The sequence below is a fragment of the Pseudopodoces humilis genome, chromosome 13, assembly GCF_049639895.1.
Source record: "Pseudopodoces humilis isolate 2021_Gansu_Grassland_sample_001 chromosome 13, ASM4963989v1, whole genome shotgun sequence".
Classification (NCBI taxonomy): Eukaryota; Metazoa; Chordata; class Aves; order Passeriformes; family Paridae; genus Pseudopodoces; species Pseudopodoces humilis.
In genome coordinates this window covers 19,875,128-19,887,417 of record NC_142212.1, presented here as the reverse complement: position 1 = coordinate 19,887,417, position 12,290 = coordinate 19,875,128, and the positions used below count along the sequence as shown (strand labels likewise).

Here is a 12,290-nt window from a genome sequence, read left to right as displayed (position 1 = left end):
TCTGCATCTTCTCCTGCACTCAGCTCCTGAGACCACGGGGAAGAAAGGTTTCTGGCAGGAAAGATAAAAACTATTTATTGTACTGACCTTTTTGATTAATGGGTGGAGTTAGGTGTGAAATCATTTTTATCAGGTGAACATAATGACTTGCAGGACAACAAAAAGGGCATTTCAATTTTTTATCAAAACCTTCAGTGAGAGCACGATCCCCCAAGGTGAACTTCGGGGACAGCCCAGGTAGCCAGGAGTGAATAAATATCTTATAACTTTAGTATTAGCTGAGAATTGGCTCATGAATCAGCAGGGATCATTTGAAGGAGCAGGGCTCTCCCTCTCCCTGCCTGTGGAGGGTGATTTCATGGAGCTCTGAGGAGATGGAGTCAAACTCGGACACTCTGCACTTTCTAAATAACTCTGTTAGCAGCTCTACCTCCACTGGGCTTCGTGGGCTGAAATCATCCACTTGAGCCTAATTAACAAGACATTAATGAGATCAGAGTGTCTGACTGTGTATTGGTCTCTCAAAACATGATAGAGCCGTTCCATTTTTTGCCACGCTGCTGCAGGAAACCTGCCCAATGTTTATCAGCATCAGAGTCCCAGCAAAATCATGGAGCTGCTTCCTTGGACCCTGTGACCCTGACCCTGGAGTCAGGATATTCCATGATTCCATGGAAACCAAATTAAACCGGAGCACACTCAGTTACAGCAGGCAGTTAGCAATACACATGAACACTTGTAGACACTAAAAAATACATTTAGGATCACTGGCTGAATTAATGAGCCCTTAAACCTTGTTCTAAATTAACCCTCCTGACCCAAGCCCCCCCCGATGGGGTTTGAGCTGTGTTTACCCAGGCACTGAATCCTCCCAGACACTGGAAAACCCTGTCTGGCACTCACTCACCTTCCGTCCTCGCACCGCGATTATACGAACCGAAACGCGCAGCCCGGGATGTTTAAGGCCATAAAAGTGAAAAAGTTTCAAGGCAAAATGGCATTTTGGTAATGCTTGTTCAGGGTGGCTGAGTTTGCTGCAGGAACAAACAGGGATGGTTTTTGGCTGTAAAGGGCGCTCTGCCGGAGTTTTGTTACCTTTGCAGCCCCAGCTGGAATGCTGACAGAAAACACGGGCTCGTTGGGTGGGCTGCAGACAGAGAGGGTGGGAAGAGTCCACGGAGCTGGAGCATCCCAAGGGATTTGGGTCTCTCCAGGGCTGCAGGGATGGAGCTGCCTCTCTCCCCACAGTGTTTCCAAGTCTCGCCCACTCCAGGGCATCATTATGACGGCTTTGGAGCTCGCTCCTCGCAGCGTCTCCGCGCATCATTCCCAATAAACCTCCCAGGCAACCAGCAAGGAGAGCTGCACCGAGAGCAGTGGCAGGCTTTGAAGTTGGAGTCTCTGTTCTGTTTCCAGACAGATTTTGATTTAATGATAGATGCCTGCCCTGCCAGGGAAGAAATTTTGTAATGAATCAAGCAATGTGGATATAAGTAGAAGCCACAGTGTGGAGCGAGGAGAGCAGGCTGGACTTTGGGTCGAGCTCAGCTGGGCTCAGGTCCGGGCTCAGCCACCCCTCAGGCTTTGCCCTGGTGGAGAAGCCTGATTTGGGCTCATTTGCTGAGGTGGTGAAGGCAGCAATAACCCGGGCACAGCTGGGAGCCAGATGTTGGTGTGAGCTGGACAAAGGCACGGCAGTGACTGTCCCGGGAGCTCGGACTCCACAGGGTTTATTCCTGAGCAAGGAGTGTCCATCTCACTCATCCAGAGTGGGGCATGCCTATGGGTTGCCAGCAAATTATTTAAAGGCTTCAGAATCATGGACCAGCTTGGAAGGGACTTGAAAGCCTATCCAATATAATCCTAAAGATTACGGAGTATTATCTGGTTATTATGATTTATTACTGCTTCAGTAACTATAAATTCCAGTTGGTGACATCAATTATATCAACACAGCACCCTCAATTTACTCATTATCATTTAAGCTAATATCATTTAAATCTAAACAGATAAGCAAATATCATTTAAGCAAATATCATTTAAACCTAAACAACTCAGTTAAGACATAAATCTGTTTCTTAACCCAGAGACAAAAAACAAGTGGTGCTTGTTTTTTGCCTCTCCCTGGGCAGATTCAGTCACTCTGACCAGCTAAGATTAGAGAGATCCTTCAGTTTGTAATTCTGGGGGCAGTGGCACAAGAGGCTGAGAACCACAGAACCCACCAGCCAGCTCCATCAGCTGCCAGCAACAGGCTGGCAAGGAAACCCCTCCCCAATTCCCCACTTTTCCTCACCCTCAGCTGTGTAATTCCAGCTGAGCCAGAGGAAAACACACTTCCTTTCTCTTTTAAGATATAACTTCCAGTTCATGCATGTGGTGCTGATATTCATCTTAAACACCAGCAGTGAGACGAACCCACCGTGACTTTCATTTCTCAGCTACAACATCCCTGTCAGCACTGGAGAGCTTAATGCTCTTCCTTTCACACCTATTGGCTTGGAACAAGCCTTAAAAGCATAAATAACCCTCCCCACAACATAATGAAAGACCTTATTATAGCCTGGGATTAATTTTTTCTAATCTATTTACAAGCAAAGAAGGTCGAACTCAAATTTGACAGTGAGGGAGGGAGGCAGGATTCATTATCTCCAGAAAGACTGGAGAAAATGGATGGGCATAAAGAGAAGATAGTTTTGGAGCTTGAATCCATGTCCTAGCCTCTAATTAAAAATTACCCAGCAAGGCACTGCCTGGCAAATGCCATTAGCTACAGGGAAAATGAAATTCCTAATTACTGCGCAAAAATATTTTAATCTCAACTTCTTTTTTTTTTTTTAAGCCATCTTTACTGTTCAAAGCCACATTTCTATTCCGTTCCTTTTCCTTCTCCATGCAAAAGCTCTGCTTTATCCTTTATTATCAAAGGACCAGCAGGACATAACCACACATGGAGCACTGATTTTTTTTTCATTCAGCTGCCCTCACAAACCTCACCTTGTTTGAATTTCGTCTCATTCCCTCTGGCTGCAGCTGTGGGCATGAGAGGCAAAGCTGGGTGAGGCTGGTCCTTGCTCAGCTCTGGAGAACAGCCTAAAAACAGCAGAAGTGCTGGAGAAAAGGGGCCATTCCTACAATCCTAGTATTCTAGGATTAGAATAATCCAAGTATTTTAGCTGGATGGGGGGAAGCGGCCGGAATCAGCCTGGATGATGTGGAATTCTGGAGAGGGAAGGGGATGCTCACACTCTGCCTCAGGTGAGTACAACAGGCACAAATCTCATCCCAGGGATCTGGGGAAGTGCTCGGCTCTGGTTCCTGAGGCTGTGCCTCCCTCTCCAGGCAGCCCAGGAGCTGGCACTGCTGCTGGACGTTTCATCCCACCCCGTTTCTTCCCAGGATCCCATCCAACCCTGCCCTTGCTCGCTTTGAGACCTTCCCCCTTGTCCTCTCACTGCCCTGCTAATTACTTGCTCTAATAATTATAATACTTGAATTATTTGCATTGATGCTCCTTGAGTGGCTGACTGCACTCCCTGGGCATCAGAGGAGTCAGTGGCCAGAGATAATTTGTATTTATTCCATGTGTTAACTGTATCTGTACGTGTTTATTGCATTTAAGTGTGCAGGGAATTTATTTATTTAACTCTGTGAAAAGAGTGCCAGGAGCTTTTTCAGTTTGTTTCCATCTTCACCGAGTGCAAATAAACCCCAGCTCGTTCAGAGCTTCCATTAGTGCTGGAGCTGGGCATGATCTTATTCCTGCCACAAGAATCTCATGGAATTCTGGTGCCTAACAAAGCAGGAAAGATGGGGAACAGCATCCAGCGCTCCTGGAGCCAGCCCAAAACACCACTCTGTGCAATTCCTACTAGGAAAAACATTCAAATGCCATTATTTTTATGGGTTATTCCTTACAAATGCCATTATTTTTATGGGTTATTCCTTACAAATGCCATTATTTTTATGGGTTATTCCTTACAAATGCCATTATTTTTAGGGGCTATTCCTTACAAATGCCATTATTTTTATGGGTTATTCCTTACCAGAGCCAGGCAGGGGGATGAGGGCACCGGGAGCACAGAGGATGAATTTTTATCCCAGAATCAGCTGCGTTCTGAGGGCAACCTGGGGAACCAAATTCCTATCAAGCACTTGCATTTTCTATGGTTTGTAATCCAAAGAGAGAAGGTTTGGTGTGCCCGAGCTGATCCTGGCAGGGGATGGAGGGGCTCGGTGCCTTTGGCCTGAGAAGCCACAAATCCAAGGCAAGGGAGAATTCAGCAATTCCATCCCTGCCTGGTCTGCCCGAGCACAGCAAATCTTCCCATTGCTCCTAAAACCCTCGTGGCTGCTGTGGAACACGGAGCTCTTGGGTTAGGGATGCTCCAAACCCATGGAACATCCATCCCACAGGAGGTGGAATTCTCCTTCCCGGAGAATTCGGGTACCTGGAGAAGGAGACCGGGAGTCCAGAGCTTCATTCCTCCGGCTGAAAGGTTGGGCTTTATCCTAAACGGCTCTTGAGATTCCTGAATGCTAAAGAAAGGAGGATTAAAGGAAAAAGAACTAAAAAAAGGAAAACCAGAAAGCATCTGGAGTTTTAAATCCCAGACTGAATAAACAGGATTATTGACATCGCCTGAACTGAAGAGGTTTCCTGCCTGGGGCAGGGAAGAAAAGGGAGGTGAAAAAGCTTTCCTCCAGCTCAGGGAGTGGCAGAAATCAGAGATTTTTCCGTCCAATCTGGTTTTTCTGGTTTTTCGGAGCCCCGAGTCTGGGGACGGGAACGGGAGAGCCAAATTTCTGCAATTCCTGCAAAAACCTCACTTTTAAAACTTCATCCCTGCTGTGGGCTTAATCAAGGGATAATTAGGATTTAGTGAAGCCTGCAACCTTTTCTGCTCTGCTCTTTGTGTGCTCCTCATGAAAGGGAGAAGATAAGAGCCTGCGCAGCTTGCAGCCCTTTTGTTTTTGTTATCACCTTGCCAAGAATTTGTGGGTTCCCAATCAGCTCCAGAGGGAGGATCCCTTCCACCTCCTCCCCAGAGCACAGGAAAACTCCAGCAGATTTCCCCCATTCTCATTTTTCACCAAGATAATTATCAGTGGATGAGTCTCAGCAACTGTTGGAAAGCTTTTTCAAAAATCGCTTTGAAATAAGGTTTATAAAGCCCTTAGAAAACTCCTTTCCAAAATCCGGGTATCCATTTCTGAAAACAAGCCTGGAATCGCCTGTTATCACTATTTATGTCTTCATTTTTTGAGTTCACAGCTCATTTTCTGACACTCACAGGGTGTTTAAACAATTTGGCTGTGTCTTCTGGATAATTATAATGAGCTACAGCCTCCCAAAAAACCGCAGAAAATGTGATTCTGCTCATGCTGACTTAATCTGGCTACAGCATTCATCCTGTCCCCTGGGAATACTTACAAGATGTAGAGGACTTCTTGCCAGAACAGGGGGAAGAAAGGAAAAAGGAAAATGGTTGTGATTGTTCCCTCACCTTTCCACCTGGGGAAAAGCCTCTCCAGGCCTGCAGGAATACACATCTGCCACTCACTGCCAATTAATTCAGTGTACAAACCTCCGGGGCTTGCAAATAGCGAAAGGAAAGCCACTCTAAATGTGAATTATTGGATTTTTACCAGCCTGAGCTCCCTGTAGAAGGTGCAGGGGCAGCACAGGGTGCTTTGGGCTCCTTGTGGCAGGGTTGGATTTGCCCTGGGGTTTGCCTGATCCATGTGTGGGATCCATGTGGAGCTGGGCTTGCTCCCTGCCCTGTGTGAAAAAAAAAGGTTCACTCTTTTATTTTTTAAAATATAAAATTTAAAAAGTTTAATAGAAAGACAATTAGGAGACAGAAATAAAGCAAAATGTACAAATACAGCCGGGTGCCTCAGCATTCAGCAAAGAGAGTACACCCTACTAACAAAGGATTGTCCCTTAAAAACACAAATCTCTGGCATATTCATAAATTCTTACACATGGTTCAAACATTCCTCTTGAGTTTTAGATATTCCTTTGTTTAGCTCCAACTCCCCCCTCCCCAACAGATCGATCTTGGCTCCGTTGAGTCTCACAGAGGTTCAATAAATCCCTCCCTTGGAGCACTGGCCACCACTGTCTTCATCTGGATAAGATAATCTAAGAATGCAGGGGGGTTTCTGACTGTCCTTTCAGTCTCTGGGTTATATGAACAAAAGCAGTCTTTATTTTAATACCATGCTACAGCCTAATACATATAATATTTATAATATAAATATTAATACATATATATAATATATACATATATATATTTATATCTTTATGTCTTACACCACTATTTCTAAATTTTATCAATAACAGAAATAAAAGAAACTATACTAACACAGCAAGGTTTTCTGACGTTATAAGAGTCATTTTAATATTTGTGAAAAGCCAATAATAGGAGATGTACCTATGAGCAGGGATGCTCAGGGCAGACACCTCCTCCCACCACAGCCAAAACCATCCCCAAACTCCTCCTGGTGCCTGTGCTGGGAATTCCAGAGGCACAGACCCGCACAGGGATGTGAGTCCAGGAGAGATTTGCTCCCACCCGGGAGGGAATTCATCAAACCATCAGTTTAGAACAAGAAATGTCCCTGCAGTGGGGTCTCCTCCTCCCCAGGTGAGCTGCACTTGAGGTGTTCCTGGAGGGAGCCACAAGAATGATGGAGAGGGATTTTGGAGAAGGGCCTGGAGTGCCAGGACACAGGGAATGGCTTCAAACTGCCAGAGTTAGATGGGATATTGGGAAGAAATCCTGTCCTGGCAGGGTGGAGAGCCCTGGCACAGAATTCCCAGAGCAGCTGGGGCTGCCCCTGGATCCCTGGCAGTGCCCAAGGCCAGGCTGGACATTGGGGCTGGACATTGGGACAGTGGGAGGTGTCCCTGCCATGGCTGGGGGACACTGGGGGGGATTTGGGGTCCCTCCCAACCCAAACCAGTCTGGGATTCTGGGATTTTCCACAGCACCATTTGCTCTTAGCCAGGGCCAAAAGGGCCATGAAAGGATGGGAAATGTGTGGGTGCTGCACAGCCACTGCACAACTGGAATCGGGAATATGTGGCTGGACAGGAACAAGAAATAGCTGGAGAATCTTTCTGCATTGGCAGGAATCCCCAAAGACACATCAGTGCCACAGGACTGGTGAGGATCACACCCTGCAGAGGTGGGATTTGGGTTTTTTTCATCATTACCATTATTTTTGTTGTAATTGTTATCACTATTTGTATTTTTCTAGAATCACACACCGCCGTGACAGAGCTGGGGATGAAGATTAATTAATCACTGCTGGGTTTTGCTGGTGAGGCCCTGCAGGACCATTCCTGAGCACTGCCTGCCCCTCAGCCTTGGCCAGCTGCAGCTCCCTCACCAGCCCAGCATCCATGGAATGTTTGCCCAAACATCTGCCAGGCAGGGAACAGCAAATTAACTCGCTGTAATTAAGGCTGATCAGGCGGTGATTTGAGCAGGACCTTTGTGAAAAGGGCACCAAGAGTCTCCCCTCACTCATTAATGTTGGTAAAACACTGGAGCTCTTCACTAAATAGATGCCAAATTGCAACACAAGTTGTTTAATTAGTGCCTTGATACAGGGCAGGCTGTTCTACAGGGGATGGACAGTGAAGGGAGGCTGGGCTTGGGCATTAAAAATGGGATTGGGAGCAGAGATCAGATGGGTTCCATCCTGTTTGTCAGCCAAGGGCACATGGAAAAGGCTGGGATGACACTCCATAAATACCCCAGGGGAAAGGGAAAAGGGGAGTCCCAGTGTTGTTGCACAGACACCAGAAGCAAAGCAGAAATTTAGAAAATTAAGAGGAAGGTTGAATAATGCTCCAGCTTTAGCTGCCCCAGGCCTGGAAAAGGAATTGGAATTGTGTGTGGTTGCAAAGCCTGAATTCTCCTGTGTGAATCCTTCATGACTGTGGCAATTCTCTTTGGAAACTCCACTTTTCTGGTGATCCCATGCCCAAACTTAGGAATGGTGAAGGAATTTGCTGAGCAGAGAACACACCTAGGCTATTTCTGCTAACTTCAGGTGAGGCTGAAGGCACCCAGCTCTGTGATGGGCAGCTCTAAGAGGAGGAGGGATTGATAGGGAAGATGTGTGCTAATGCCTTTATAAAGGATTTGATGGATGTTAATGGCTTTGAAATGGGTCTTAATGTGACTTTGGGCAGTGGGTTCCCTGCAGAGCCCGGGCAGTTTGGCTCCTGGAACAGCCAAGTGGGGTCTGCACAAGGCTGAACTCCGGGGTAAAATGACAGGTTCAAGGGGGAATATATTGATATTTTATATGTTACATCTATTTTATATGGTTTTTATAGTCTATATTTATATATATTTATTTTTATAGTTTATATATTTTTATATGTTTATATATGGTTTTATATTTTATATGTCTCTATTCAAATAAAGTTGAATCTTCTGTCTCCTTTTTGGACATAAACCTCTGACATTTGTGGATTTTCCTGACAAAGGGAAGGAAATGGTTATTTGAGGTCATTTGGGGTCACTGAGTCCCTGGTCAGGGCTGCCCAGGCCCATTTGGGGTTATTTGGGGTCCCTGAGTCCCGCACAACCCTCCCAGAAAGGGTTTGGTGCTCATTCCCTCAGTCCTGAACAAATGTTTCCCTTGTCCTTGAGATCTTCCCATTAAACCCACCCTTGTCTCCTGTAGAAAGCAAGCCTGACCTTTCCCACTGAATTAAGAGCCAATTTATTCCATATTTTAAATTCATAATGAGATCAAAAGGGATAATGCTCAGCTGACCCCGAGATCAGCCCGAGACACGGGAGATAATTGTTTCCTTAATTGCCACGCCTGAATTAAATTACTTGTGCAGTGTGTGTGCTCAGATGAGAGGAACAAAGGAGGTGTCAGAGCCCTGGTAGCTCCTGACAGCCCCACTTTGTGCTGCTGAGAGCTGCTGGCCTATGCCAGGGCTACCCAAAGGCAGCCAGGGCCACCCAAAGGCCAGCCAGGGCCACCCAAAGGCCAGCCAGGGCCACCCAAAGGCCAGCCAGGGCCACCCAAAGATCAGCCAGGGCCACCAAAGATCAGCCAGGGCCACCAAAGATCAGCCAGGGCCACCCAAAGGCCAGCCAGGGCCACCCAAAGGCCAGCCAGGGCTCAGTTCGTGGGAACTGAGCTGGATCCTGCCCTCGCTCAGGGTGGGGAGCTGGGACACACAGCCCTGGCAGGGCAGGGAGCTCCCACCAGCCCAGGCTGCTCCTGATCTCCAGCCTGGCCCTGGGCACTGCCAGGGACCCAGGGACAGCCCCAGCTGCTCTTCCCCATCAGCTGTGCCTGTCCTGGGGCTGCCAGGGGGGCTCTGCACCGTGCCAGGGGTGGCAGGGACCCCAAGACCTCCTCCCAGCCTTGCCCAGCGTGGAAAGGTGGATAAAGACACCAACCTGCTCCTTACCCTGTTCTTTATGCATTATTTACCTGTGGTTAAGGAATTGGGCTGTTACAAACAGCAGCAAATGAGGGTGGCATTAATTTTAAAGAGTCTGTAATAGCTATCAGGTGGTTACAGGATTTATTATAAATAACTTAGGGACTTGCTGAGTCCTCAAACCTGCACCAACAATTGATCACTGAATAAAAACGTTGGAGTGAAGAGCAACTGCAAGTTATTAACCTGAATATGAAAACCTGTTTAAACCTGCTCAGAAGGCCCAGTTAAAGGTAGAGAAGTGACACAGACATAGAAAGTAACATTACAGCCTGTTGCTCTCCTTCCAGGATAAGTGAGCCAAAGAATTAAAGGACAGCATTAAAATGAATAATATATTATGAACCCCTTGCATTTGCCAGTGCAAGGTGGGAGCAGCCCCAGAGCCATTCCCACCCATTGGAACCACTGGGATGAAGGAAGAAGTGTGCAGGACTTCCAGCAGACCTGGAAGCTGAGTACAAAGGAGGATTAGCTGCAGGTAAATTAAAGGGTTTGTGGGAGGTTAATCAGGGAAAAAAGGCACTCAGATAATTCCCATCAAAAAATCCCCAAAGCCTCTGGCTGGAAGTCCAGCTCCAGGAGAGGAAGATGGAATCAGAGCAGAAAACAAGATTGGGGGTTGGAAGGAGGGCAGAAATCTGCACAAATCAGATGAGGGTGCTGAGGTCCCCAGGAGATGCTCTGGTGACATTCACTGGGCACAAAGAGGAAATGATTGCTTCGGGGAGCTCCTGAAAATCCCCTGAACAACAGAAACTGCTCAGGGCTCCCTCACAGGGCAGATTCCTTCCCAAATCCCAGCTAACCCTGCCTCTGGCTGGGAGCAGCCATTCCCTGCCCTGTCCCTGGGACAGATGTGAGACTCCAGGAGCAGCTTTAGGCACACACATTCATGCTGACATCACCTCATTTTGGTCCATCTGCCTTTGCAATGTCAAGAAGGGGAAAAAAAAGATTTTTTTTCAGCAGATTTGAGAATTTTTACCCCAGAAACTCCCTTGACCCCCAGCTCCTGTCCCCAGGTGCTCCCTTTGAACAAATCCTGTGGCTTTGAGGGCAGCAGCTCCAGGCCAGCCCTGAGAGGCACGAGCTCCTTCCCTGATCTCGCTGCATTACAAATAATTTCCATAGAAACTGGAAATATTCCCTAAACCAACAGAGGCTCCCTTATTTCCAGCAATTATCTTAAGGTCTGATTTGCATTTTAAATGTCACCTGTATAAATTAAAACTGTTTACTGTTCACACTGCCATTGTTGTGAGTCATCTGGCAATAGGCAGCTCCAGGCTCCCTTTGTTTGCTCCATAAGCTGCACATGAGAGCATCCCCTGGAATGTTCTCTGGGGCTGCCTCTTCTGACACAGGTGCCTGGCCCCTTCTCCAGGCTGTTAAAACATTCCCTTTTTCCCTGAACTCGCTCACTGTGGCAATGAAACTCTTGCAGAGCATCACTTGGGGTCCATTTTTCAGCTGCTGCTGCAGATTGCACAGCTGTTCTCTCCTGAAGGGATCCCAGGAAGCAGCAGCATCCCTGATTTTCCAGCTCTGCTTTGCATTCTCCTGAATTCATTTTTTAAAACTTGGAGTCATTTTTAGGTTATAAATTACTTTTTTTTTTTTTTTCCCCTTATACTGAACTTCAAGGACAAACAGAACATCTCCACATCTGAGAAGTTTGAAAAGTACTTGGAAAATTCAGGAAAGCAACAGGCTGTGCTCTTAATGGATCATTGGCAAACTGGGTGGCTCCCAGTTCAGACTGGGAGTCCTCTCCTGACCCACAGGGCACACAGGTGAGGCCAGCCCTGAATTCCAGTCCTTGTGGGTGTCCCTCTGCTCCCTGGATCACACCCAGCAGGCCTGGCTGAGGGTGACACAATTCTCCTTTCACAGAGCTTGGAAAACCCTTCCAGGCCCATCAGTGCAGCCTTTGACCAATCCCCACCTCCCCAAACCATTTCCACCACCTCCTCCCCACCATTTCAAACACTCAAGCCAGTAACAGGCTCTGAAATCTGCCATGCTTGCAGCAATATTCCCAAATTTTAGGTGGGAAAACCAGAGTCCAGCCAAGTCTACCTGTAGGAGATGGATGGGAACAAGCAGCACCGATGAGGAGCAGTTTTACAACATTTCACCCCAAAAATAAAGGATTTATAAAATGTCCCTGGAAGCCAGGAGAAGCTGGAAGGGCAGGTCCTGACCACCTGCAAAGACCTTCTGATAATTACTTGTTAATCACAGTCCCCTGGTTCTCATTATTTCATTGCAACAATTCCCAAGAATTTTCTTCAATTATTATCCCATTTTTTCCCATCCTGCAGACAAATTCTGGTGGTTGAACCCGACTACACTCAGGATTAGAAACTGAAGAGGAGCTGCTAAAATCACAATTCCTGCCTGGAAATTAAAAACTGAGAGAAGAAAGATGCTTCCCTTAAATATTCCCCAACCAAACCTTCAATTAAAAATAAAAAATAAATAAAGCAGAAACATTGAAAATCCAGGAAACCTTCCCAACTCTCTGAGGTCTGAGCCTCAGTGTGGGAGACAAAACATTCCCACTCTTTTCTCTCCAAACCAGCAGCTCCATTTTCCATCTTTCTTCCCAGGTGAAGCCCACATGGATATCAGAGCCCCACAAGGAGATGTCCTTCAGCATAATTGTCCAGAATTATTATTCTGAGGAAGTTTATGAAATGATTATTGTGTGCAACTTTCCAGTTTAGCTTAGAGATCAGTCTGGGTGAACTAATTCCATCTCCCTAATGACTAAATGCTTCATATTAATATA

General features: G+C 46.7%; 2 long non-coding RNA genes across 6 annotated transcripts; one reads left to right on the top strand and one right to left on the bottom strand.

Annotated features, from left to right (window-relative positions):
- Window positions 1-398: 398 nt before the first annotated feature.
- On the bottom strand, window positions 399-4,955 carry LOC148183247 (uncharacterized). Of its 4 annotated transcripts, none has more exons than XR_015773671.1 (5): window positions 4,897-4,955; window positions 4,452-4,539; window positions 4,047-4,128; window positions 2,998-3,093; window positions 399-1,863 (listed from the first exon to the last, which is right to left on the bottom strand). It is a non-coding gene; the product is annotated as an uncharacterized LOC148183247 (long non-coding RNA). The 4 variants fall into 4 exon arrangements; XR_015773673.1 differs by lacking the exon at window positions 4,897-4,955 and adding an exon at window positions 4,831-4,883; XR_015773670.1 differs by lacking the exon at window positions 4,897-4,955 and having other exon boundaries at window positions 4,452-4,782.
- Window positions 4,956-8,959: 4,004 nt separating this feature from the next.
- On the top strand, window positions 8,960-12,290 carry LOC148183246 (uncharacterized). Of its 2 annotated transcripts, XR_015773701.1 has the most exons (4): window positions 8,960-9,431; window positions 9,784-9,974; window positions 11,141-11,289; window positions 11,821-12,290. It is a non-coding gene; the product is annotated as an uncharacterized LOC148183246 (long non-coding RNA). The 2 variants fall into 2 exon arrangements; XR_015773700.1 differs by lacking the exon at window positions 8,960-9,431 and having other exon boundaries at window positions 9,669-9,974.